We start from the raw sequence: 25,748 nt of genomic DNA, 5'->3' as shown, positions 1-25,748 counted from the left end.
TTTCCCTCTGACTGGTGTTTTCCTTCAAAAGATCCATTGTATCTTCCATTAAAAAAAAAATCATAAAATTGTGGGATTTTGGAGCTGCAAAAGAACTGAGGTTTGATTTAGTTCAGTTTCCCACCCCATTTTATTTATAATAATGCTATCTGCCACTTGTTGAATAATAATACCAAATATTTATTGAATATGTACTGTGTGCCAGGAAATTTTCTAAGTGCACTGTGTATGTTAACATATTTGGCAATCACAGCAGAGCTTTGCAGAAGGACTCTCGTTATTCCCAGCGTGTCGATGAGGAAACTGAGGCACAGGGAGTAAAGGAACTTGCAGTAAGACAACTGGCAAGTGGCAGGATCAGGATTCACACCCAGGTTTGTGTAACCCCGAGCCCTCTTAGCCCCCTGTTTCACAGAAACCCCAACACAAAATTACATACCCCACTTCATGCAGCCAAAGAACAAGAGGATCAAGACTTGGGGCCACAATGCTGGAAACAGGAAGTAGTTCTGTATCTTCTTATATAGACCCAACCCCAAACATGCATGCATGTGCAGGCATATGCATGCACTGTCTTGCTCTCTCAGTCTTCCACCTCTGTCTTCCTAGTGTTTGAGGATAGTCCAGTGTCTGTGGCTGGATTAAAATGCATTTTGAAGTCACTATGAAGTGACTTCATTTGTATGATGAATGTTACCCAGGGCATGTGTGGGTGTCTCCTCTCTTGCCAGGGCCAACCGACTGCCCAGCGGCCAGAGAAAGAATGGGGCAGGAAGGCTACTACTTTCTGAAGCCACATCCTGGCCCTGCCATTCAGCACCCAGAGGCTTAGGTTATTGTGGTCGTTGCTGTCCATGCTATTGGGTGGGTAAAGGGTCTCCTTCCTGAGGATTTCTGCAGGGTCAGAACCTGGGCAGAGAAGCCATGTGTATGAAGGAAAAGTTTCTGTAGCCCAAAGTCCCAAGGGAATGAAAGGGCCACAGGGAGAAAGTGAAACAAGTGGCTTTGCCCAAGCGGAGGGAAGCAGGGCTGACCATGCGGCCTCACCAGAGTTGGCTTTGGCTCTGTCAGACAGGTGGACAGCGCCCTGGGACTCTCCAATGGATGCCCGAAAGACACTGGCTCCTCTGAGGCAAAGAGAAGGTGCCTAGATGCTAACTCAGAAAAGGGCTGTGTTGACTCTACCCATTCAAGTCTGCACTCTGTATATATTAATGAATTAACCACTTGCACTGTGGATAACTACCCAGAGAAGGAACTGTGGTCCAAGGGCTGTACCAGGATCAAGATATCAGGCTTCCTGCGTGGTGTTCAGGCTATTTAAAGAAGTGGATTCCAGGTTTCAGATTCCAGCCCGTACCTCGAGGTTTCTTATGGCTTAAGAACTCAATTCTTAATTCAACTACATTTCAGCTTTGGTAGTTATAGGGCCAGAGGACATTTAAGAGGTTATCCAGTCACCCTGGCTTTTGGGAGACTCCAGAATTTGGGACACAGTTGAAGAGGGGCTCCTTTCCTAGTCTCCCTGGCAGCCCAGTCTTTGAGCATAATCTTGGCCAGACCTTTTATGATGGCTCTCTCTGTGCACTACTGCTTGCTGAAAAGCAGAAATCTACTTCAAAAGCACTGTGCACTCCTTATGTAACTGGTTTTTCTGTCACTTGTGGGGTTTTAGTTTGTCCTTTGTGAAGCTGCCAAATCCTAACTCTTCCCGTCTCCACCAAAAGTTCCAGGTATACCCCCGATTTAAATACATATCAGATTTGCCCAAAATGTAGTCTAATCATTCCTAGACTTAGTCCCCCTTTCTGAGAAGGTCTGGATCCCTGATCAGTATCCACTGTACCTGCTCCTGCTCCAGGATGAGCAGAAGCCCGGGGCCACCTCTCTGGTGTGTCTGTTTTGGCCATAAGCATCTTGGCTGTAGACATCTTTGCCACAGGCATTTTCATTGCAAACATTTTCACTGCATAACTCATTGGCTGTGATAGCAATATTAAATAACAGAAACTAAAAGAGAAACATTAAAAAAACATAGTGAAACAAAAAATGAGAATTAACAAACAAAAACAAATTAAAGTCTTTATTGTGAAATGCAGAATATTTGAATACTTTTTTTTTCTTTCTTTATCTTTGGCTGCACTGGGTCTTCATTGCCACGCAGGCTTTTCTCTAGTTGCGGCAAGCGGGGAGCTACTCTCTAGTGTGGTGCCTGGGTTTCTCATTGTGGTGGCTTCTCTTGTTGTGGAGCACAGGCTCTAGGCACTCGGGCTTCAATAGGTGAAGAGGTGGGCTCAGAAGTTGTACCTCGCGAGCTCCAGAGCGTGGGCTCACCATCCGTGGTGCATGAGCTTAGTTGGTCCAAGGCATGTGGAGACCTCACGGATCAGGGATGGAATCCGTGTCCTCTGCATTGGCAGGCAGATTCTCATCCACCGTACCACCAGGGAAATCCCTGAATACATTTTAAATGTGCGTAGATTCATGGCAATATTGCACAAGTAACTGATTTTATTTTGTGGGTTGTACATAAGCACTTGTCTTCCAAGTCTTCCATTCACTTTATTTTAATATTTATTTAGTTGTGCCAGGCCATAGTTGCAGCTCTCTAAAACTTAATTTGTGGCATACTAATTCTTAGTTGCAGCATGTGGAATTTAGTTCCCTGACCAGGGATCAAACCCAGGCCCCCTGCAGTGGAAGTGCAGAGTCTTAGCCACTGGACCACCAGGGAAGGCCCTGAACAGTATTTTGTACTTTGTTGCTGTTGTTGATTATTCTCCTCACTCAGCATCACATTTTTTCTTTTTCACTATAATTTCTTCCTTCATTGAGCGAGGTGTCAGTTTCCAAATACTAGGGTGCACATTGGTGCCTGAGGTCTGTGTTGCCTTGTGAAAACCTCCCACCACGTGTACTCTTGGTGTACTGTCACTCGTCCCTTGACAGACGTTCCAGAGTTCTATGGGAAACGTGGCTTCGACTCTGTGCCTTCAAATCACTGGAGGATTTGCAAACTGATATGTTATCATTTTCTAGTAGGCTGCAGTCAGGTTTGCCCTCTGTTATTTCACACTTTCCCATAAGTTTTATCACCATATTTTCTATTGAGTCAATATACATAGTGCTTCTCATTCACCATTTTAAGACCACATGTCTACTGTTCACTGTATAGACCATTATGAGAGCTAAGATTTATGCAATATAAGAATAGGAATCCTGCATCAGTGGAGAAGTGAAACCAAACTGTCAGACTAAACTGTCAGCCAGTTATTTTATCTTCTAAGGCAAGATTGCCTTACGGCCAGTTAGTTCTGCAGTGAAAATGCAGCAATGATGCTTACAGAGAATATTCCTAGCTCCCTTCTCTAGGGTTCAGTTATTGCCATGGGGTGCTTTTGAATCCTAACCTAGGGGAACCAAGAGACGAGGTGGTGCCTGAGTTTAGAAAACTAGAACAACCCAAAGCCCCGGCTAGCAATTTTGTATGTGGAAGCTCTTTAGCCTATAAGGCCTTCACAGTTGCCTGGATTAATGACTGTAAAAACTACCCATGTCCTTGGAGGGAGCCTCTCAAGTCTTCAGAGGTGGGGGAGGGTCTACCCCATGGGTGCTCACGGACTGAATGTGGGAGAAAGGTGTTCCCCAGAGCAAAATCAAGGTCTGTTAGTGGAAGAAGAAATGGGATGGGGTGGGGGAACGAATTCCGAAAAGGCCAAAATGCCAAACATTCTCCCTAGCTCGCTTCAGTCATGTCCGACTCTGTGTGACCCCATAGACGGCAGCCCACCAGGCTCCCCTGTCCCTGGGATTCTCCAGGCAAGAACACTGGAGTGGGTTGCCATTTCCTTCTCCAATGCATTAAAGTGAAAAGTGAAAGTGAAGTCACTCAGTCGTCTCCGACTCTTAGCGACCCCCTGGACTGCAGCCTACCAGGCTCCTCCGTCTATGGAATTTTCCAGGCAAGAGTACTGGAGTGGGGTGCCACTGAGCTAGCCACTCCTTTTTGTCTTTCCTTAGCTTCCCTTTCACTAATCTGTCCTTCAACTACTGATTACCAAAGAAAAGAAGAATCTCTCTGTCGTAGTGGGGAGTGCTCATGGCCTGGCGACTGTTATAGCTTGCTGTGTTAAAGTCTTGCTCATTCTGAAAGCTAGAGGTAATATGGAAACGCTGTAGGCAACCTCATACCTGGCCTCCATTTATCATCTGTCTGTGATGTCTTTCATACCTGGAGCTGGTGCTTCTTCGTTCAATCTGGAGACTCTCCCGCAAGATAAACCCTTTCTCCCCATTCGCATTCCTGTGCTACAGCCTTCCTTCTGCTCTGGACTTCCTGTTCTATTTTTGAACCGTCAGAGCCTGGACACATGCCCTGGCAGATTCAGAGCCCATGTGAATGGTAAGCCTCCAACCTGAATACCTGCCCTGCACTGAGTGCCCTGGGTTTGCCCCAAGTGCAAGGTGGTTGCTCGCCTCCCATCAGTTGTCACCCTCCACCCTCCCAACCTGGCTGGCCACATTTTCTCCTCCTGCTGTCAGCTGTTGAAATGCAAACTGTGTGTGAAGAGGTGTTTCCTTGCCTGGGAGATTCCAGAGTTTACAGGTCTATGCTCTGCCTCTCTGGGGTGCCCTCCGCAACCACACCAAAAGGTCACTGAGGCCCTGCCTCTTTGGAACAGTGAGTCGAGCACACAGTGTTGTAGCTTCCTTAAATCTTCTTCAGTCCTGTCCGCCCAGAGGGTGGAGGTGGATTCCAATTTCTATGGGTTTTTCTGATCACTTAGCACATGCCAGGTGGCACACAGGAACCCAGAATTCGGGCCACAGACTTTCTGTCTCTAATCCAAACAAGAACCTCTGAAAAATGTACTGCACTTCCCGTGGATGCTCGAGCTGGACCCATGTGGGTAGGTGCCCACATGAATGTTCTTCCCTGTGAGTGGTGTCCTGCTACAGATTTCCTGGGAGAGCATGGGGGCTACCTAGCTTAGGGACAGGACTCATTCTAAGAGGTCATCTTGTCATTGTATCTATGTTTGGTGCTTTGTTGTTGTTGCTGCTGTTGTTTTAAAAGGGGTGCTATGCTTAGTTGCTCAGCCGTGTCCAACTCTTTGCGACCCCGTGGAGTGTAGCCCGCCAGGCTCCTCCGTCCATGGGGATTCTCCAGGCAAGAATACTGGAGTAGATTGCCATGCCCTCCTCCAGGGGATCTTTCCAACCCAGGGATCGAACCCAGGTCTCCTACACTGTAGGCCAATTCTTTACCATCTGAACCACTAGGAAAGCCCAAGAATACTGGAGTGGGTAGCCTATCCCTTCTCCAGGGGAACTTCCTGACCCAGGAATCAAACCAGGGTCTCCTGCATCTCAGGCAGATTCTTTACCAGCTGAGTTACCTGGGAAAGGGAGAGGTTTCAAAATGAGAGTTGTGGGATCAGCTTGGGTAATAAAGAATTTTTTATCAGATTTAAACTTTACCTCCCCCCATATCCTTTCCTTCACCGTGAAAAGATTTTTAGTGCATGATGACATTAACCATTTCATGGTTTTAAATCTCACAAAGAAAAACTTATCATTTTCAACTCCTAATTTTCAGTTACTTATATTCTTTTTATATTCTATTATAAAAAATCTTAGAGATTAATGACAAAAGACATATACTAAAGAATGGGTATGAATATGCAGTTCATAAAAACAAATTCAGGTGACCAAGCATGAAAAATGTCCACCCTCACTGATAAATATTAAACCAATGTTTTTCACTTATAAAAATGGCAAAAGTTGATAAATTCATAGTACCCAGTGTTAGTGATAGAGAAAGGAGACAGACCCTGTGGAGCTGGTGGATATGTAAGTAGGGGCTCCCTTTCCGCCAGGCATCTGACTGCATGTATCAAGGGCCTGCAATTAAAATTGCTTCTAGGAATTTATATGAAAACATATATATATATGGAAATGTGTGTAAGCACTTACCTAAAGGACGTTCACTACAGACTTATCTATAATAGCAAAAAATTGGAACCAGTAGGAACGCCAAACAGTAAAGGCTGTTAGACTATGAAGCAGACCTCTAAAAATATTTTTTAATATTTCATGACAAAGAAATTTCATGATAGGAAAAAAAGAGCATTTAACAGGGAAGCCCAATAGATTTTATGGAAAAACCCAAATGATGTTTTTGGCCAACACAATGTACAGTGCTCAGTACAGTCACGTTTTTTAAAAATATGCATGTACATGTATCTTTAAACAAAAAATGTAGTAATTATGGGTAATTTTTATTTTCTTCCACATTCATACCTGAATTTTCTAAATTCCTTATTACATTCTCATAGCTTATATAATTAGATTTTTTTGGTCTTAATGAATGGATAACTTGAGAGCTGTGTCAGAGTTAAGGTACCTGAGAACCTACTTTGATTTTGGAGTTTTAAGAGTTTGGATTTTTTCTGGACCAAAATCTAAAAGGATCAGAAAAGAGTTGAGCTCCCATGCAAAGCAGAGTAACTATCTTCATAAAGATCCCCAAATCCTGAAGGGAATAAGGAAAAAATGAGGTCTGCTCAGGTTTTCATTTTGCTGCCTGGACCCTTTCATTGAGAATATGAAGGCTAACTACTTACATGTCACAGTGGGATTTTAATTTATGTAATGGAGCAAGTATTATTATTATTTCTTTATCTTTAAAATAAAAAACCTTTAAATTCTGCTTGTATCCCCTTCTAATTGAAAAGCGTACTTGGTGGTGGTTTAGGGATGGCATCATTGTTCCCTGAGGCTCCCTTCTTCCTCTCCCACATCCTTTCTTTTTTTCCTCCTTCCTCCTTTTTGGGGAAAGGAGAGATCCCTTTTCCTTACCTGTGCCTTAAGCCTGTTGGTGTCTGGTTCGGATGCCCCAGCCCCAGCAGAGATATGAGGGCCACAGGCCTGGAGATGGCTGGTTTGGCCCAGAAAGGACTGGGGTCACCATTGCAGTATTTGGTCTGTGCTTGGAGCTGGGTTTTTTTGCCACCATTAATTCGGCTCCACCTCTGGGATATGGATTTGTGTATGTCTTTTGATAGACATGCCAGTGGTGACAGTTCCTTCTGGCATGCCAGGTTAGTCAGGTAATAAAGATGAAAACAGGGCCAATGCTTAAATGTGAATTTCTGCCATTCTCAAGGGAGCACTTCCTTCCCCACCACCCTTGGGATTAGAACCCTCAACAATATTGGGAACCTGGGCTCCACGTGAGTGTTAATGTAATGCCTTTAGGCATTGTTTAGATAGCTCACCTCTCTAGTTATCTAAGACCATAGCACCCAGGATTAAGATCAAGATTAAGGATTCAGTTATCCTTAATCTTTCTGAAAACTAGTCTCAGTTTGGTCACCAAAGGGACTCAGGATTCATACTTTTGTAAAGTGAAAGTTGCTCAATCATGTCTGACTCTTTGCGGCCCCATGGACTATACAGTCCATGGAATTCTCTAAGCCAGGATTCTGGAGTGGATAGCCTTTCCCTTCTCCAGGGGATCTTCCCAACCCAGGGATTGAACCCAGGTCTCCTACATTGCAGGCAGATTCTTTCCCAGCTTAGCCACAAAGGAAACCCAAGAATACTGGAGTGGGTAGCCTATCCCTTCTCCAGGGGATCTTCCTGACCCAGGAATCGAACTGTGGTCTCCAGCATTGCAGGCAGATTCTTTTACTGACGGAGCTATCAGGGAAGCCCCAAAAGTGAAAGTGAAGGTCGCTCAGTCGTGTCCGACTCTTTGTGACCCCATGGACTATACAGTCCATGGAATTCTTCAGGCCAGAATACTGGAGTGGGTAGCCTTTCCCTTCTGCAGGGGATCTTCCTAACCCAGGGATCGAACCCAGGTCTCCTGCATTGCAGGTGGATTCTTTATCATCTTAGCCACAAAAGAAGCCCAAGAATACTGGAGTGGGTAGCCTATCCCTTCTCCAGTGCATCTTCCTGACGCAGGAATAAAACCAGGGTCTCCTGCATTGCAGGCGGATTCTTTACCAGCTGAACTACCAGGGGAGCCATACTACTGTAAAGCATGATGCAAAAGGACATACATTTTAGAAGATTGGGAAGCTCTGAGGAACCCGGGGCTGCCCATCGCAGAGCATTTCCTGGGTTTAGATGTGGGGTGGTGTACTTTATCTAGTTATCTCACCCAGGTGACCACATGAACTCTAGAAGGTAGATATTACATTCCATTCTCCACGTGAGGAATAAAGGAGGCTTAGAGAAATTGTTATTTGTCCAAAGTTTCCAAACTGACACCTGCTGCTGGAGCCAGGTTTTGAACCCATGCCTATTCCTTCTTGCCAGGCTGGCTCATGGAGCATTGGGCTAAGCTGAGAAATCTATAGTTAGAGTTTCACTTGTGGTATTATTATCAGCCTGGGCTGGAAAATAAGTGTCCATCAGGTTTGCTTTTGACACAGGCTTCTCAGACTTTGGCATGCAGCAGATTGGCCCGGAGAGCTCGTAAAGTGCAGATCTGGGGTCGGTGAGACACTTTGCCGTCAGTGGTGCTGATGCTCAGGGCACACAACCCGAGGCCTCCACCTGGAATAATGCCGCCCTCAGTAGGGAGACAGTCAAAGGCTCCTGGGTGCAAAATTTGGATTTAAGTTCTGATCCTGCCAATTAGAAGGTGACTTGGGCAAGCTGCTTACTCCCTCTGGACTTGCTTACTCATCTTGAAAATAAGGATTTAAATGGCAGCTACTTCTTAGAGTTGTGAGGATTAGATGAGATAAGCCATGTGAAGTACTTACAATCAATAGTTCTTAATCAGGATTTGCTTTTATTAGTAGCACATGGAGCCACAAAGTCCTGGGAAGAAGAGAAGTGCTGTGGCCTTTGAGTCAAAAGGTGTGAGATCCTATCTAGGTCTCTTCTGTAAGCCCCAGGTCTCCCTGGGGGAGGGGAGGTCTGCAGAGCCCTCATTTGCCTCTGGGTGGAAGCATTAATGTGTACCTGGATAGTTTCTTGCTCTGGGGACCAATAAGTCACTCGGATCCCAGGGCTTACCCTAGAAGGCCTCTGGGACCTTCTGACAGGTGTCCTGAGGATGCACATGTGACCTCCAGGGCCCACATCAGACGGCATAGATAGCATGCAGTTAGCATGTGCTGTTGGCCCTCTGGAGTCCTACCCTTCCGCCCTTGAGCCTTGAGTCACCCTTATGGCCACTGTGCCTGCTGCAGTTTAAGGGCCTCAGTTTCTGCTTCCCTTTCATTGCAGCTGTTTATTAAATTTCTATCTAGGATGCTCCATGATCTCATATCATTTGGAAAGGAAGACAGAAGCACTGGCTCTTGTCCTCAGGGTCTCCTCTGTAGTGGCTTCAGCCACTTCGCCCCTTTCATTCCTATAGCACCTTGGGTTCTGGAGCAGTCAGACACGTGTACAGTGCAGTCATCCCCCTCAGAGTCCGGCTGCAGCACCCTGTTTGTGACAGGAACACAGTAATTTAGAGCCTTCCTGCACTAAGTGTGGTTCCTGGGTCATCAGCATCACCAGGCCCCATCCCTGGCTGTTTGAAGATGTACGTTTTATTATGATTCAGATATGGTAAGGCCAACAGATCAGGAGATAATTGCCACTGAAAAGGCACTTTGTTATTCACAGTCCCCAAGAGCCATGGCATGCTGTGTCACACAGGGCCACCTGGGGAAGCAGCTGGGTCAGTCAGGAGGCAGAGGTTGTGGGGAAAACATGAGCAAGGGCCTTTATTTTAGCGTCCATGGAAAGGAACAGGTGAAGCAGAGTAAGGAAGATTAGGATTGGCTAGATTGAATCATTGAAGCAGGCTCTGGGGTGCAGGGGCAGCCTCCAGTTGTCTGGTACCTGACCCTGGGGTGATTAGGGCAGGGGAATAGTGGCCTGGAGGGTAGGAGTTGGTTGTGAGAGGAGAGAGGAGGGAGCTTTGGATTTGTCATTTTGCATACTAAAAGGGCACTTGAAGGTGAGGCCTTTCCTGTCTCTAGAAATTGACCAGGCAGCATCAGCAAGCCCTTAAGATGTAAGAGCATCAGAAATATAGAAAAATAAAAAAGGCATGACTAATGCACTGACCTACGGAATCAGAATCTGTACTTTAACAAGACCTCCTATGGCTTGAGAAGCACTCAAATAAAACACTCTGACATTTTGAACTCAGTTCCCTAAGAGCAGCAGATGTCCTAAACCATTCTCTGTACAAGTAGGGATGATGACTTTGGGTTTGTGAGACTAGGTACCTTAAAACAAGGCTGACGTCTTGAATGGACGGCTATGAGAAGAATCTCTGAAAACATTAGCAGTGCCTGCTAAGTGTGGGTTTATGCTTAATAATATTCTTTCGATTGTCAATAATGGTTTTTGTAGCAGCCACAGATACTGTCCCAACAGATATGGTATTACCTTCCATAACAGAACTTATTTAAAAGGAGGGAACTTACTACCCAATCAGTGGATGGAGATAAAAACCAGTATTTTTATCCCATTTTTACACTGGGAAAACGGGTCATTAAATTTTCCAGTGAAAGCCTGGCTTTCCACACCCCCAAATGAGTAGTACCTCAGTTCCTTTTCATGGGGCATTAGTCTCTTTGGAGTGACCAGTTATTGCTTCAGGTGACCAGTTGTTGTCATCATCGTTCATCTGCTCAGTAGTGTCCAACTCTGTGCAATCCCATGGAATGCAACATACCAGGCTTCCCTGTCCTTCACTGTATCCCAGGGTTTGTTCAGACTTATGTCCATTGAGTCAGTGATGCCATCCAACTATCTCATCCTCTGTTGCTCCCTTCTTCTCCTGCCCTCGATCTTTCCTAACATCAAGGTCTTTTCCAGTGAGTTGACTCTTCACATCAGATAGCCAAAGTTTTGGGGCTTCAGCTTCAGCATCAGTCCTTCCAATGAATATTCAGGGTTGATTTCCTTTAGGATGGACTGGTTTGATCTCCTTACAGTCCAAGGGACTCTCAAGAGTTTTCTCCAACACCACAATTCGAAAACATCAGTTCTTTGGCTCTCAGACTTCTTTATGGTCCAGCTCTCACATCTGTACATGACTACTGGAAAAAGCATAGCAGGTGACCAGTACAACTGACATTTGTCATCACACACAGAAACTCTTCTGGAAGGAGCCCTGATTGGCCTACTCCACTTGGAGAAGAGCCAGTGAGTGTATCAGGAAAGAATAGAGCCAGATGTGGGTGCTGCTTAGAGTTGCAGTGCTTGGGCATAAAGGGACCTTTGAAATCGTTGAGTCAGATCCCTCATTTTAAAGATGAGGTCTCTGAGGCCAAGATGGTAGCAGGAGGCTGGGCAGGACCCAGGCTCCAGGGTCCAGGCCAGCATCCCTAGCACACGCCGTGGAGTTTTCCCCTCCTCCCTGCACCCCTTTTACAGCGTGCCCCTGGCTTCTAGATCAGAGCCCAGACAGACACTTCATGCCCAGTCTGGTGGTGCTGACAATGCAGCCGGTATTTTATTTCTCCACTTTATTTAGTTATACCCAGCCTTGTTGCAGAAGGATTTAGGACTGCTTGTAAAGTTGCAAACAACAGAGCGAGATAGAGTAAATTTAAAACAAGTGAGAAAGATAAGACAGGAATAAGTAGCTTCTCGACAGCATTGCCTGTTGCCACCCTGCTAGGGCTGTTGACCGTACAGCGATTAAATGGTGCTGAGTCTTGTGTCCCTGGCTCCCCTGCCTGACACCCTGGCAGAGCTTTCTCCCTGGCTGGCTGTAGAACTTTTCCCCTTTTGTGATCGAGATGCCCTTGAAGGTCACTCTGAGGGACTGGGAAGTTCTCCGCAGCGGGTCCCATTTACAGGGTGTGACACAGTGGTGATGGTCACAGTGACAGGGCGGCTGTTGTTGCCAGTGCTCTGTTAAGACTAGGCAAGGGAGGAGAGCTAGTTGGTACGTGAGATCTTCCACCCCTTAGGGCTGTCCAGAATCAGTGGCCTTCTTGGTCCCTTTGTTTCGCACACCCCTGCAAGCTGAGAGGAGGACAGTGAGTGCAGCTGGGGTTCAGAGCTGTTGCCCAGGCTTTCCCTACTCCCTGCTCATCCTTTGTCCCTTTTGCACTCTTTTGACCTCTGTTCAAGCTCCCATCTGTCGGTTCTGCGAGGCCAACTCCCTCACCACCCTGACTTCTTCATTCAGGGCCCCCAGGCATCCTCCTCGCTCTCAGGACTTCCGCTTTCTCCTGCAGACAAACTGTGGTCTGAGTATCCCCTGTTCTCAGGTGCTCTGACTCCCTGGTCCTTGTCCCCACCATACTTGGTTTGGGTGGCCTCTGCAGTCCCTTCCAAGACTCTCCTCCTGCAAAGTGAATGAAAGCTAAGAACACAGGGAATCCCAGTACTCACAGTTCCTCTCAGCCCTAGGAATGCTCAGAACTGTGTCGTTATCATTGCTTGGATCAGAGGCGCTAAATCCTCTGCAGTGCATTGGACGATTCCACCCAGGGAGGACTTGTCCCGCCAGAAATGCCAGGTGCATCCCTGCTGATAAACACTGATAAGAATTCAGAGAAGCCTAAATATTTGCAGTTGTACAGTAGCATCAGAAGAGCCACACTGCAGATTTCTTGGTTTGTGCCCAAGAGTTTAGTGAGAGGAAATTACTAACTTATTTTTATCTACACAGTGCGGTCAGAAGGCATTACATTCTGAAGGGTCAGGCTATGCTGGGAATTGTTTATTTCATTAGGCTGAAGTCCTACGGTTGGCTCAACCTGTGCTGGCCTGCATCTGGGACCTGCTAACTTCTTGGCTTAGATGGGCACTCGGAGCCAGAGAGAGCCCCATGAGCTGCCAGTGCAGCCTGTCACGTGGGTGCTGTCAGATCACCCCAAACCCGCGACAGGAGGCCAGTGGCTGGCCCAGCATCAGAGAGTGGGATCTGGCTGCAGTGGGAAAATCTTTTCAGAGGTTTTATTCTGTAACAGGCAAAGGAGTCGAGCACTCAGAGTTAAATGGTCTATTGCCTCTCATAAACCCACCATCATTCCCTTAGGCTTCAAAAATGGTTTTTGAGCCCACTGGCTAAGAGAGGTAATTAAAGTTAGCTAGCCTTCAGACCTCTGGAAGCTGGTGGCCCGCTGATCCCTGTGTTTTCTCGCGCTTCACCGTGGGTTGGCTAATTATTTCCTGATTTATCCATTCATTATCTAACACACTTTGAGTGCCTGCTGCAGGCCAGTGCTAAGGCAAGGTCCTGACTTCTTGGCTTTTTCTGGCACAGTGGAAGAGGGAGGCGGGTCTGTCAGTGGTTCGAGAGCCAGGTGCCAGGTGCTGAGGTGTGGGCAGCGTGCCGGGAGCATGGAGGGGGGGACTCCTCTGAGACCTGGCAGGGACACAGGGTGACTGGGCTCCAGGGTATCCCAAATGTGGCCATGTTTGAACTGGGTCTTGAAAAAATAACCCACAGAGTTAGCCAAGGGGAAGAACAGAAGGGTGGACAAGCATTCCAGGGAGGGAACGCTGTGCACCAACTCCCAGAGACAGGAGACAAGGACTGTCAGTGGTCCAGTGGCTGGGGGCAGGATGCCGCAGCGGGAAGGATAAGCCTAGCACCGGGGGCCCTGGAGACCAGGGGAGCTGAGACAGATTCTCCTGTGGCTCAAAGACAGGAGAGGCCATTAGACATCGCCTCAGTGCCACGTGTCAATCAAAATAATTAAAAGCAGAAGAACCAGAAAGCTGGTTCATATATCCCAACATCCATTCAGCTTTTTCCCCAAGAAGAAACTTTTGATAAAATAAGGTGAAGTGCCAGAAAGATGTGTGTTCAATAGGATAACACAAAGTAAGTAGAATAAAAGTAGATTAAAAAAGAAAAAGAAAAGGGAGAGAAAAGTAAAGGGAAAAAAAAAAAAAAACACACACCTGCAGAACTGAGTGATGGCCAGCTCTGGGTAGCAGTGACTACTTGGAGTCAGACAGACCTGAGTTCAGGTCTGACTTTACTAACTCGAGTTTTTACCTCTCTGGTCTTTGATTTCCTCATCTGAACACTGGGATAATAATACCAATCTCATGACATTTTCTGTGAGGATTAATGTGATCCCAGTGGTTTTTACCACTAGTTTATTTATTGCTTTTTAAAGTATTAACCCAGGACAAACAGTAGATTATGGTTTTTGAGGATTAGTTGTCATTCGTGGAATAAAGAACAGTCACAGCTTAGAGCTAGTAAAATAGATTCTAGAAATGACAGAATTTCTATTCATTTATTTATTCATTGGATAAATATCCATCACACACTTTTTTATATTTTGGCTGCATTGCATCTTCATTGTAGCACACATGTCTCTAGTTGTGGCATGCAAGCTTCTCTAATTGCAGCAGGTGAGATCTTAGTTCCCCAACCAGAGATTGAACCCCAGGTTCTCTGCATTGGGAGCACAGAGTCTTATCCCCTAGACTACCGAGAAAGTCCCCCATCACACACTTTCTATGAGCAGGCACTGTGTGAGGCTGAGGAGTGGATAGTGAACAAGACATACCTGGTCTTTGCTCTCAGGAAGCTCCTTATCTGGTGAAGATGACCAGGTATTCAGGGATCCTGTGCTGAAACTTGTGTGAGCCTCCACTGGCAGCTTGTTTGGACTGACCTGAGCCGGTCTGACCATGCAACAGTTGCCCCTGTAGAAGGTTGAGGTGGTGAAGCTTAGCTTCTACTCCCACAACCTCACCACCAGGTGGTAATGAATGCAAGTGTTAGACTGAAGTCTGCTGCAGAGATAGACAGTTATCAAACAAATGTTTATCAAGTAGGGAGAAAGCAGTTTGACCAACCTGTTTGGTGAACTTGATGAAGTCCCAGCCCTCTCTCTGTTGGTCTGTTCCAGCCGTACCTCAGAGAAAAGGTTCGCTCAAGGCAGCTGCAGAAGTCATCCAGAGACAGGACTGTTTCCCTGTGTCAGCTTCATGCTGTCATCAACCTTCCTGCTGTGACAGCTGCACTCAGGGGAGCCTCCAGGACCCTGTTTACGCAAGGGTGGGGATGTCACTAAACGTTTTTTGCCAGGCTGCATACCCTGAACACCAATAAGAACCCATTTCTAGCATTCGTTATACTAAATCACAAGTTTCACCAACACTAGCCCATTTTTTTTATGTTCACAATGTTTATCCGGATGCATGTTGATGTATGGCAAAACCAATACAATATTGTAAAGTAAAAAAAAAAATAAATAAAACCAATTTTTATTAAAATTTTATTAAAAATAAAATAAAACCAGTCAAAAAAAAAAAAGAATGTTTATCCAGATAGCCAAAGGACTTAAAGTAGGCAGTGTGGGAATGTGACCTCAGGTTAACACCAGTTGATGAATCCAGACTTTGTATTCTTCATACCCTGTGAGCTGATCACCCCTAGAGGTAGCAGCCAAGACCAACTGGTTCATACACAATAAAACACCAGCTACGTACTCTTGTTTTCTCTTGCATTTGTTTACACACTCAAGTGCTTTAAAGTAAATTAGACATGTAACCATGTTCCATTTCTCTCTCCTATTCAAAAGGTATCATGGAGGGAGTAGCATAGGAGAGCGCTCAGTTCAGTTCAGTCACTCAGTCATGTCCGACTCTTTGTGACCCCATGAATCGCAGCACGCCAGGCCTCCCTGTCCATCACCAACTCCCGGAGTTCACTCAAACTCACGTCCATTGAGTCACTGATGCCATCCAGCCATCTCACCCTCTGTCGTACCCTTCTCCTCCTGTCCCCAATCCCTCCCAGCATCAGAGTCTTTTCCAATGAGTCAGTTCTTCCCATGAGGTGGCCAAAGTACTGGAGTTTCAGCTTTAGCATCATTCCTTCCAAAGAACACCCAGGACTGATCTCCTTCCGAATGGACTGGTTGGATCTCCTTGCAGTCCAAGGGACTCTCAAGAGTCTTCTCCAACACCACAGTTCAAAAGCATCAAATTCTTCAGTGCTCAGATTTCTTCATAGTCCAACTCTCACATCCATACATGACCACAGGAAAAACCATAGCCTTGACTAGACGGACCTTTGTTGGCAAAGTAATGTCTCTGCTTTTGAATATGCTATCTAGGTTGGTCATAACTTTCCTTCCAAGGAGTAAGCGTCTTTTAATTTCATGGCTGCAGTCACCATCTGCAGTGATTTTGGAGCCCAAAAAAATAAAGTCTGACACTGTTTCCACTGTTTCCCCATCTATTTGCCATGAAGTGATGGGACCGGATGCCATGATCTTCGTTTTCTGAATGTTGAGCTTTAAGCCAACTTTTTCACTCTCCACTTTGACTTTCATCAAGAGGCTTTTTAGTTCCTCTTCACTTTCTGCCATAAGGGTGGTGTCATCTGCATATCTGAGGTTATTGATATTTCTCCCAGCAATCTTGATTCCAGCTTGTGCGTCTTCCACCCCAGCGTTTCTCTTGATGTACTCTGCATATAAGCTAAATAAGCAGGGTGACAATATACAGCCTTGACGTACTCCTTTTCCTACTTGGAATCAGTCCGTTGTTCCATCCTAGATTATATCTAAAGTGACTATAAAGCCTAGTTTGCCTGGGAGAGTCACAGTTTGTACCTGCTGCCCTGAGTTCAGTTCGGTTGCTCAGTCATGTCCAACTCTTTGTGACCCCATAAACCACAGCATGCCAGGCCTCCCTGTCCATCACCAACTCCTGGAGTCCACCTAAACCCATGTCCATTGAGTCGGTGATGCCATCAAGCCATCTCATCCTCTGTCGTCCCCTTATCCTCCTGCCCTCAATCCTTCCCAGCATCAGTCTTTTCAAATGAGTCAGTTCTTCCCATCAGGTGGCCAAAGTATTGGAGTTTCAGCTTCAGCATCAGTCCTTCCAATGAATAGTCAGGACTGATTTCCTTTAGAATGGACTGGTTGGATCTCCTTGCTGTCCAAGGGACTCTCAAGAGTCTTCTCCAACACCACAGTTCAAAGGCATCAATTCTGTGGCACTCAGCTCTCTTTATAGTCCAACTCTCACATCCATACATGACTACTGGAAAAACCGTAGCCTTGACTAGACGGACCTTTGTTGACAAAGTAATGTCTCTGCTTTTTAATATGCTATCTAGGTTGGTCATAACTTTCCTTCCAAGGAGTAAGCGTCTTTTAATTTCATGGCTGCAGTCACCATCTGCAGTGATTCTGGAGCCCAAAAAAATAAAACAGTTTCCACTGTTTCCCCATCTATTTGCCATGAAGTGATGGGACCGGATGCCATGATCTTAGTTTTCTGAATGTTGAGCTTTAAGCCAACTTTTTCACTCTCATCTTTCACTTTCATCAAGAGAGTCTTTAGTTCTTCTTCACTTTCTACCATAAGGGTGGTGTCATCTGCATATCTGAGGTTATTGATATTTCTCCCAGCAGTCTTGATTCCAGATTGTGCTTCTTCCAGCCCAGCGTTTCTCTTGATGTACTCTGCATGTAAGTTAAATAAGCAGGGTGACAATATGCAACCTTGACATACTCCTTTTCCTATTTGGAACCAGTCTGTTGTTCCATGTCCAGTTCTAATTTTTGCTTCCTGACCTGCATACAGATTTCTCAAGAGGCAAATCAGGTGGTCTGGTATTCCCATCTCTTTCAGTATTTTCCACAGTTTATTGTGATCCACACAGTCAAAAGCTTTGGCATAGTCAATAAAGTAGAAATTGATGTTTTTCTGGAACTCTTCTGCTTTTTTGATGATCCAGTGGGTGTTGGCAATTTGATCTCTGGTTCCTCTGCCTTTTCTAAATCCAGCTTGAACATCTGGAAGTTCACGGTTCACATATTGCTGAAGTCTAGGTTGGAGAATTTTGAGCATTACTTTACTAGCGTGTGAGATGAGTGCAATTGTGCGGCAGTTTGAGCATTCTTTGACATTGCTTTTCTTTAGGATTGGAATGAAAACTGACCTTTTCCAGTCCTGTAGCCACTGCTGAGTTTTCCAAATTTGCTGACATATTGAGTGCAGCACTTTCACAGCGTCATATTTTAGGATTTGAAACAGCTTGACTGGAATTCCATCATCTCCACTAGCTTTGTTCGTAGATGCCCTGAAGCCTGTGTTTAAATGTACCTCTTTTCCCTTTCAAAGTTGTCCGGTTAGGATAATAGGTATATGGTTACTTTGCTTCTGGAAAGAATGCAGTGGCACAGAAAATGGAGAATAAACCCAAGAGAATGGTTTGAATCCCTCTCTAGTAGTGTTGTTATTATTGTTCAGTCACTACATCGTGTCTACTCTACGATCCTGTGGACTTCAGCACACCAGGCTTCCCTGTCTTTCACCATCTCCTGGAGTTTGCTCAAACTCATATCCATTGAGTCTGTGGTGCCATCCAACCATCTCATTCTCTGTCGTCCCCTTCTCCTCTTGCCTTCAATCTTTCTCAGCATCAGGGTCTTTTACAGTGAGTTGGCTCTTTGCATCTGGTGGCCAAAGTATTGGAGCTTCAGCTTCAGCATCAGTCCTTCCAATGAATGTTCAGGGTTGATTTCCTTTAGGATTGACTGATTTGACCTCCTTGCAGTCCAAGGGACTCTCAAGAGTCTTCTCCAGCATCACAGTTCGAAAACCCCCCCTTGATACATCCTATTTTCCTCATTTGTCAACTTCAGAATAGTACATTTGCTTGCCCTTCCTCCTAGTCATTTTGAGGGGCGATATTTCTTGGATGTGAATACACTTTGTAGAGAGAACACAAATTAGGGATTGTTCCTGTCCTTAAACCCAACATCAGTTTATGCTTTGAATGGACTCTGTCTTGGAAGAAAATTAGCTTCAGAATCTAGATGGTGTCAGCTCTTTCTTGTCTTCCTGGAGAATGGATAGACCTGGTAGCCTGCATCTGCCAGGGAGGTAACTAGTTTCAGGATTTACATTTCCCCTTAACTCCATCAGAGAAGAGAACATGACCCTTAAAAGTAAAACCATAAGCCCTTCCTTTGCCTTCATATGCATTAATGTGAAAATTCTCCAATAAAGATTCAACTTACCCTATTATATAGGAATAGAACTCTTTTAAAAGTTTGAAAAGACATCATAACTCATGAGAAGTGAGTGTGCCTCAGCTTGAGTGTGTCCCCCTATGGATGGATACATGGATATAGTGAGTGTTCCCGGGGGAGCAGTCACTTACAAGATGAGAATGGGGTGAGTGCCACAAGCAGAAGTACTTTTTTGCATAATAATGTAGAATTTTATTTTTTCAAAGTGAAAATGCTTTTTTCTTATTATAAAACTGATACATTTTAAAAACCACCAACCATTTTAGGAAATAAAAATAAATATTTCCATGTAAAACTTTCCATCTTTTTCCCATGTGTATGTGTTTATATATGTGTTATACATGTGTACCTCTTTGCATATATTTTATATTTAAAAAAATAAAAATGGAATCCTATTGTAGGCATTGTCTTGAAATCTTTTTTTTCTGTCTGCAATTATTGTGGACATATTTCAGTAAGTATAGATCTACATCATCATTTTTATAGCTTCCTAGAAATTCCTGCTGGACTTCCGTCTATGGGGTCGCACAGAGTCGGACACAACTGAAGCGACTTAGCAGCAGCAGCAGCAGAAATTCCACTGAATAGATGTGCCAATAGTTTATGTGACCAGTGCCTGATTGCCTGTTATCTAGGTTTCTTTAGGGACACAGTATCTACCCGCTCTGCTATAGTTATTTAAAATCAATTTAAGATATCTTCACACACATACACATGCACATCACTTCAAAATTTCACTAGGAGACAACTCATAAGCCTGTTAGATTAGCATCTTTGATTTAGGTGGGAAGACTCCTGAGAGTTGAAGTGTAGTCCAGGAGGAGCTGTAAATTACAGGGCAAAGGGCATATCAGAGTGGAGATCAAAATACTGCACTGTTGTTACAAACTGCCTGAAGTAGAGTCAGTTACTCTAGGGAATACTTCTCATACACTGGAGCCCAGAGCTGGTCATTCCCGAAGCTATATTACTGCTGGGAGCCTCTGTCATTTAATAGCCCTTGAAGCCCAGTGATCAGACTATTCCTTTCAAAGGAGAAACACTCATGTTCACATGTGGGTGAACAAATCCAGTAACACCTCAGTGTCATGAGCCTTGCCGCTGGGCAAGACTTCTGGGAGCCCCACCAGGAACTCTAGCACATAAGAATACCTCACCCCATGAGTCATCCATGGGGCACCCCTCAGGCTTTCATGGAGCAACACTTTACACTCCGTTTACACAAGCAAGCTGGATGGTCTGATTTCCAGGTTTGGCAAATTAGAACTCTGTGAGTAGGACTGTGGAGGCAGGCCCTGACTGAGTATGAGTGACACCAGATGCAGGAGGAAAGTAAAAGCCAGGGACTTCCCTGGTGGTCCAGTGGATTAAGAATCCACCTGCCAGTGCAGGGGACTCGGGTTCCATTTGTAGTCGGGGAACTAAGATTCCCATATGTCGTGGCAACGAGAGAAACCCACATGCCAGCACTAGAGAAGCCCCCTAACACCACAACTAGAGAAAAGCCCTTGCACCACAATGAAGACCCAGTGCAGCCAAAAAGAAAGTAAAAGGCTGCAAGTGGGGACGCTGAAGCCCTTTTTGTGTAGGACAGAAGGCCTGTGTACTTTCTCTGTTTGTATGCCACAGGTACCTCTTGTGATGGTGGGGGTGATCACTTTAGCCATCCCTGACCAACATTTGAAACCATGGCATAGAAGAGAAGAGAAAATATTCAAGTGGTTTTTACTTAGTAAAGATAAATCTTACAACCTTTGAAGTTTTTGTGCATACCAGGTTGTTGCCATGTAAAATTCATTTCTTGAGATGGATCAGGGTCAAAAAGTCTGAAAGATATGGTAGGCCCTGATATCACCATTTTGTAGCAAAGTATAGAAATGAATGCCCTTAACAGTGACCTTGAGTTATATAAAAAAAAAAGATCAAATAATGTTCAAAGTATATACCATTTAAGAGAACAGAGTACAAGAGAATGAAGACCTTTGGAAAGATTCCTATTACAAAGTAGCTACAATTTTTTGAAGATTTAGTATTTTTAATCTTAAGTGGAAAGCCTTTCTACCTTCTCTCTAACTTGAACCATAATATAACTTTAAAAAATACCAAATTTGACTTGGTGGGGGGTGGGGAAGAAACCTAAAAAAACAATAATGAAATATTGTACTTTTAAAAAAATTAATTAATGGAAACAAAATTAATTGAACACCAAATTTCATACATACTTAACAAAAAGATATTCACCTTCAGGTATATCTCATAAGGTATTCATCTATCTGTGGTTCACATTAAGTGGAACTTCATTCATTTAAAACCTGTATTAAAAGGCATAGCAAGACTTCCATACTCTGGCAGGACATTGGCTTCCAAAGATAAGCGAGACTCTGAACAAGTCCTCAAGGAACGTGAAGTCTAGTAGTCCAGACTGCAGTCAACCCACATTGGCTGACCTTCAGTATAAAGTCGTTTTTCAAATTATGGTGTAGTGTCAGCCAAGGCTGGTTGAAACTGACTATCTTCTGAAGAATCTAGGGTCTGTGGTCCCGTATGTGCAAACCTGTCTCTGCAGCTCTGGTCATGAGTTCACATTACCAAGGGTTATGCCAAAAGCCAGGTCCAGGTACGACCAGGCAGGCTGGCCCAGTCCCTGTGAACCCAGGTAACAGGGCAAAAGGGAAGAGTGTCCAGCTGAGCCTCAGGTCCTGACCTGGAAGTCTGCAGGGCAGCATCAGGGAGTAAAGTCAGGCCTGCATCCAACAGCAGCCGCAAGTTACTGCTGTGTAACTTTGCTTCTCTGTTTCTCCTGAGAGCTCAGGCCTCTGTCTTTTCTTGACTGCTCTCCACATATGCAGCTTCATAGGTGGTGCTAGTCGTCAAGAACTTGCCTGCCAGTGCAGGAGATATAAGGGATGTGCATTAGATCCCTGGGTCAGGAAGATCCCCTGGAGAAGGGCATGGGAACCCACTCCAGTATTCTTGCCTGGAGAATCCCCATGGACAGAGAAACCTGGTAGGCTATACAGTCCACAGGGTCACAAAGAGTTGGACACGACTAAAGCAACTTAGCAACCTAGCCACATATGCAGGCCGTATTTTTAAGACCTTACTTGGTCCTGCGCAGGTTCCTTCTGTGCGTATGTACTCTGATGCAGTGCCCTCAGTGGAGGGGTCTGAAAGCCCAGAGCGTGGGCAGCAGACCTCAGCTTTGTCTCCTTCACCACTGTCCTGCTCCAAACTGGATGTACTGTCCTTACCAGCCCTCCCCAAATCACCATATCTGCAAGCAGAGCACTGTTTGTCTGGTCTATGATAGAACTGCCTTTGTTAAGCACACCAGTAACAGCCACAACAAACTAATGCTAATAATTCTGCATCCCTCTATTAGCCTACTTTTGCTAATTTTACTGATTTAGTGGCCATGCCCCTCAGATTTTCAGGAGTTCTACTTTTTAATAGCCTATCCTGTCTTCCCAATGCTTGTCAAACCCTGTGTCCTACTTTTTGGTTTAAAAAAAAAATGGTCTCTGTGCTCAGAGGAGTCACAAGGTTCATGGAAATATTCTCCTCACTTTGTGTCATGTAAGCCAGTGAATTTTCCTGCTGAGACTGTTCTGATTTACCCAGGCCCCATATAATTTTCAGGCAGCATGGATGCAAATGTCCTGTGGTTACCAAAACAACCTCAAATAAACTGGTGGGAGGTGCCACCTGTGCATCGCATCTAGCCGTAGAGCTTCTCCCACCAACAGCAGCACGCGGATTTGATGAGGGTTCACAATGTTGACTGCCTTAGTGATATTCAACATGAAGTCCACCATAGCACCCAGCTTCCCTGCTGGTTGCATTTTCAGAGAGAAAGAAGGGGGAGAGGTAGATTCACAAAGTGGCAGTAAAATGTTCTAGGACTTTCTAATCATCCCTCCTGACCTCTCCCCCTCTGCAGTCAATTTTCAGCATCTCTGTTCATGGCCCTGAATGCTTAAATTCATCCCCATTCACTCCTACAAACCCTGTGGCAAACTCATTACTGTAACTTCTCAAATAAAATGGCCCAAACCTACAATGAACCCACTCACATGTATCACAGGATAGTAATGTCACCCCCTATCAAGCTGGGAGTGTGTCCACTTGGCACGGACAAGGGATATGACAGTGGGATCCTTCATTTGGTCCTTTATTTCCATCAGCCTCTGTAACAAAATAACGCAGCAAAAGCGTAACCTTGATACACATGTTGGAGAAGAGATTCAGGCAGATCCCTTCTGCATGCGAGACAGCACACCTTGGAGATGCAGGCGGCATCATGTACAGCTTGGCAGGCCTGCTGGGGCATCCGCTCTGGCGGCTGCTTAGACTGGGATTAGGTAAGGAGCCAGGGGTTAGCAACTGGGTGTGCTAATGAAATCAAAGGAGGACGGGGTGCAGACTGGGTGGAGGTGGTGGCTTTGCATTGAAATAGTAGCTCTGGAATGCAGACTTCCAGAGCTCTCCCCACAGTGTGGAGAGGAAGCCTCCCTGTTAGAGAGTTGCAATCTAAGAACTGAGAAACCGTGAGGATGGGAGTTTGAGAAAATCAGGAAAGATGATGTGCTTTTTTAATAAGACAGCTTTACTGGCCTTTTCAGTTCTATCATTCTGTGTTCTGGAACGTGGTAGAGGCAAGCAAGGAGGACTGGGTTAGCAGTTAGGAGACCTGATGTTGTTGGTGATTTGCAGTGTGGCCTTGGACATGATTTGTAGCCTCTCCAGAAATCTCAGTTTACTTGTCTGTGAAAATGAAAATAATTGCAGATAATAAAGTACCATACCAGCACAGCCACGGTTCATGGGGCTGAGACCGAGCTTTCTCTGAGCCTCCGTTTTCCTCCTTGTTAAATGGGGATAATCATACTGGCCCTGTAATTGTAGTGAGTGATGAAGAGGACAAGTAAACCTTGGAGTTCTGAGTGAGAGGCCAATCTCACAATTCTGGGGTCGCTTTAAGAAGTCAGTTGTCAATCCGGGGCCGGATGCTGTAGTGAGCCTCATGTTGCCCCACCAGACCCTTCTCTCCAGGGAGCCCCTTCCCTCCTCTCCTCCCCTCCCCTCCCCCAACCTCTTCCTCCCCTTGGCCTTCCTTTGTCTGGGAGGCTCCAAGCTGCCTATGCTGTTGTCTAGATCCATCAGGCAACTGCTGTGTTTCAGATCCTGGTGAAATACGTCTGTGTAGTTTTAAGAAAATGTGGGTTCCTTTGGGAGGAAGGGGTTAGCCGTTACGTGGGTGTGCATACCCTCCACCACTGCACTGGAGATCCCTGGAACCAGAGGAACGACATTTACTCTCCAGAATCAACATGAACCTGGCCTGTGGTTAAAATAGTTTTTATAAACAACCTGTTTCTACCTACTCATTAGTTTTCACTAAACCTCTGGAGTGGGAAAGGGGCAACATTTTATTCTTCAATTCAGAGGCAGATGAGAGAGAGAAGAAGAAGAAGGTGGAGCAGAGGTTAGATTTGAATCCATTCAGCAATTGCAAAATTCTCATTCTTACATTTGCATCCCAATAACCTTGGAATTCACTTTTCTCAAATCCTCAGATAATTCTAAAATTTGATCTGGTCAATTGTGTTGGTGTAAAAATGAGATAGGGCTTAATGCATTCTGGGAAAGAAATGAAAAACTTTGTTAAATATGTGATTTAAGCATTCCTTTTTATTTTATCTTGCCAAATGAAAATACTTTATCCACTGTCACCTGTAAGAGAATCTAGATCCCAGACTGGATGAGGGAGGAAGGTTGGCCCCAGCAACCCTGACCTCAAAGAGAAAAGGGAAGCCTTTCTCGGGACCAGGTGAGAAGCAGCCTGGGGATGCAGTCCCTCCATTCACTTCTTACGTGCTCAGTCCCTTGCTTCCTCTGTGGCTCGGCGGCCTTGCTGCACGAAGCAGGGAACTTGGAAGTCCCATTCCGTGTCTCAAGACTTCCGCTCAGCACACCCCTTTTTTCTCCTTCGGGATTTGCCAACGTCCAAATTCCAGTGCTTGTAATCGTCACCCCAGATGTGTACCAGGGCCTCAGTATTTGCAGAATCTCTATGTCAAGCTTTAAGTTAAAGATGCTTCAAGGAAGCACCCAGTTCCTTCTGCTAATAACCGCAGTTTGTCATGTGACACCTGCCCCTCCTCCCCATTCTCTCTGAAAACCCCCCACCCACCCCACCTTTGAACTGTCCTTTATCTGCCAAACATCTCCATTTCCTTCAAGGTGGTAATCTTCTGCTTTTGTTATTTAAGTTCGGTTGTCTTCTTAATTGTTACCCGATTGGTCTGGGGCTTGCATAAACAGTTAACGAAAACACGGCGCACGAGGCAGCCGTTTCGCTTTCTGGGCTTGTTGTTCTTGGCACTGGGTCAGTTCTATGAACTTCTGGTGTCCAACTGGTAGGACCTGAAACTCTGTGTTTAACAAGTGCCTGTAGTCAAAACAGTTGGCGTGTGCAAGCTCGGATAGCTGGTACTGACTGCAGCTGGCCAGCCGTTGGGTCCTGGGCCGTGCGGAACACTGGACCCCCAACCACAGTGCTCTGTTTGGGGGCCAGGCTTTTGTTATTTAGTTTGAGAGGAGGAGGTCTTCTTCTTTTTTTTTTTCTTTTTCTTTTCTGTGATGACATCTGCTAATATGGATCGCTTCAGGTTCCAAAAGTACAACGTGTTTACAGTCGTCGTAGAATCAGATTAAGTTGGCAGCCCGAGTCTCGCT

The 25,748-nt window shown here is 45.3% G+C and overlaps 1 protein-coding gene and 1 non-coding gene across 13 annotated transcripts in view; one reads left to right on the top strand and one right to left on the bottom strand.

Moving 5' to 3' along the window:
* ATXN7L1 (ataxin 7 like 1) overlaps nt 1-25,748 on the top strand; it is a 255,289-nt gene that overhangs the window by 161,928 nt on the left and 67,613 nt on the right. The window contains exon 1 of one of the 12 annotated variants that reach the window (XM_070787736.1): nt 1-25,748. This exon is cut by the window's left edge and continues 39,215 nt beyond it. The exons of the other annotated variants lie outside the window; for them this stretch is intronic. The gene's annotated coding sequence lies outside the window, so the exon portion shown is untranslated. 12 annotated transcript variants of the gene reach the window in all.
* Nucleotides 2,662-2,734, bottom strand: TRNAG-UCC (transfer RNA glycine (anticodon UCC)). The gene has a single exon. It is a non-coding gene; the product is annotated as a tRNA-Gly (tRNA).

The sequence above is a fragment of the Bos indicus genome, chromosome 4 (genome assembly GCF_029378745.1).
Source record: "Bos indicus isolate NIAB-ARS_2022 breed Sahiwal x Tharparkar chromosome 4, NIAB-ARS_B.indTharparkar_mat_pri_1.0, whole genome shotgun sequence".
In the NCBI taxonomy this organism is placed as follows: Eukaryota; Metazoa; Chordata; class Mammalia; order Artiodactyla; family Bovidae; genus Bos; species Bos indicus.
This window is presented reverse-complemented; position numbering and strand designations above follow the sequence as displayed.